Below are 2,478 nucleotides of genomic sequence, written 5' to 3'. Positions count from 1 at the left end.
ACTTGTGAGGCCTAAGAGGTATTTTATGTTTCTAATAACTTGCATTCAATATATCCCCTCATCCCATGAAGATAAATTGCCATTTCGAGTCATTCAATGAAGTCCTGTTTTGAATAGTATCCAATTTTGCATTTTTGCCAAAGTGTTAAACAATGACATGAGCCTATGTTTGCAATTGAATATCTTGCACCCAGTAATGTTTCATGACTTTCTTATTTGGGATTGTTTAGTGTCCATACTAGAGAGCCTATGTTTCAGATTTTGAGTCATTTTGAATCCATTTTTCTAGGTTTTGAACTCCTCAAATTTGGTCATTTATTATTGACATGCTGATGTGAATTGTTTAGAATTTTGGGAAGCCCTGTTTGACTTTTTATAAGTTTGACCTAGTTGACCAAAATGAGAAAATTCATTTTGCATCACATTCTAGAGGTTACAGACTTACTACATTTTAGTTTTTAGTTTATCACAAATCCATTTGATTAGTTTTCAAACACGATTCTGAATGCAATTTGTAATCTTTTATTGGTGTCAAGAAATGTAAAGTTGTCAGTACACCTATTTGTTATGTCATATCTCAAAATTCATGATAAGTGAGACTGAATGGATTGTAAAATTGTGTTCATTCTAAGAATTCTTTAAGTGTGCCAGTTTGCAAGTTTTGACAAATCTGTCTACACACTTTCTCAGGTCTGTTGCATTTATAAAAACCATCTTTCTACCAGTGTTTCTAATTTGTAAATTCCAAGTAGCTCATTTTGACCATTTGCCAAATTTTCCCAATTATTCATCACGAGCCTTAATCATAGATTCATATTCTCCTCATGAAAATGAACAAACACCCTAGTTCTCATTCCCCCAAGTGTCAGTTTGCCCTATTTTTAAAGCCAAATCCAAACATAGTTTATTATTTTCTAACATGTTTTATTGCAAGTAGTTTTGAGAGGGCAAACTTGATAGTCAATATATTTTGATTGAGAATTTTTCATGAGATGAGATTTGATAGGGTAAGAGTGTGTGGAATGGAGAATAATTATTGTTGATTTCATAGCCTAGTTAGTTGTTTTTGTCTATTTTTAAAGCCAGTCAAAGGACCTCCTAGCATAAAGTTGATAGTTTGCAAAAAGGTAAAAAGTGTTTTAATAGATAAACCAGTGGTCCAATTTTTTTAAAATTAGTATTAGGTAATTAATGGATCAATCTAAAAAGTTAGGCGTTTGGAAATGAAATTTTTTTTAGCTGGGCCCACTTTAGGGCCCAACTGACTCCCTTTAGATTATTAAGATGTTTGGGTGTTGAAAAAATGGGATTAGTCAAAGGAGTGAAAAGAATTCACAGAATTACAAGATCATTATTTGAAGCTATATCAATGGGAGCACTCCAACTCCCGAGGATATCAGTTGTCTTTTTGCACAAATGCAATCCACTGGAGCTAATATTCTAAAATTTGTTACTACTACAACAAATATTATTGATGTATCTCACACCTTTGAGCTATTTCCCCACTATCAAGTACCAATAATTGCATGTGTAATGGGTGATAGAGGGCTAATAAGTCAACTTCTAGGTCCAAGCTTGGTGGATACCTCATATATGGGTCAATTGGGTTTGGGAAGGATTTGATGTCTGAACAACCAAAACTAGCTAATCCAATAAACATTTACAAAATTGGGCGTCTGACTAGAGACACCAAAGTATTTGGAGTTATTGCAAATCTAGTAGGCTATAGTAAAGGTCTATTTTTACACAATGAGGCATTCAGAGAAATAAGATTTAATGGTGTATATGACCACTTCTTGTTTATGAACTTTCAAAATTCTTGAAAGTTTATTCTGCATCAGATTTTGATAGTTTCAGTGTTGGAATTCCTCACAAAGAAGTTGCTATCAAGTGTTGTGATCAAGTTCAACCACTTGCAAAGTCTTTTGGAGTAGTGAATACTATAGTAAGAAGAAAAAGTGATGGAAAATTGATTGGTTATAATACTAATTGTGAGGGTGCTATTTCTGCAATAGAGGCTAGGTTACAAGGAGAAACTAGTTATAAAAGGTCAGGAACTAGCTCTCCCTTGTTGGAAAATTGTTTGTACTTGTTGGAGCTAGAGGAGTTGGAAGAGCACTTGCATTTGGAGCAAAAAAAAGAGGAGAATGTGTTGTAATCAAAAATTGTAATTTTGAAAGAGTAGAAGCCATAACATGTTGTAGCATGTAGAAAGAAGCCACCAAGGGAGGATAAGTAGTTTTCTCTGCACCCACGATGTCTTTGTGGAAGAAAGTCAGTTCTACACAATAAAGAAATAGAAAGTAAATGATGCCTGCAAGTCACCTAAAGATCAGATGGGCAATCATCACTATGGACAAAAAGGGTTGGTTGAATTGATGAAGATGGTGTTTCTAATGCACTGATACTCTATCCATGTGCCTTCCAAAATTTTCTCCAATGTCTAGGGATAAGAATATTGTCTGATTTACACACAAG

General features: G+C 34.0%; 1 pseudogene; it reads left to right on the top strand.

Moving 5' to 3' along the window:
* The first annotated feature begins 1,191 nt into the window (after positions 1-1,191).
* LOC149576153 (bifunctional 3-dehydroquinate dehydratase/shikimate dehydrogenase, chloroplastic pseudogene) lies at positions 1,192-2,211 on the top strand (annotated as a pseudogene).
* Positions 2,212-2,478: the final 267 nt, after the last annotated feature.

This window comes from Cupressus sempervirens, chromosome 1 (genome assembly GCF_028749045.1).
Source record: "Cupressus sempervirens isolate cs-2001-9-10 chromosome 1, ASM2874904v1, whole genome shotgun sequence".
Lineage (NCBI taxonomy): Eukaryota > Viridiplantae > Streptophyta > Pinopsida > Cupressales > Cupressaceae > Cupressus > Cupressus sempervirens.
This window is presented reverse-complemented; position numbering and strand designations above follow the sequence as displayed.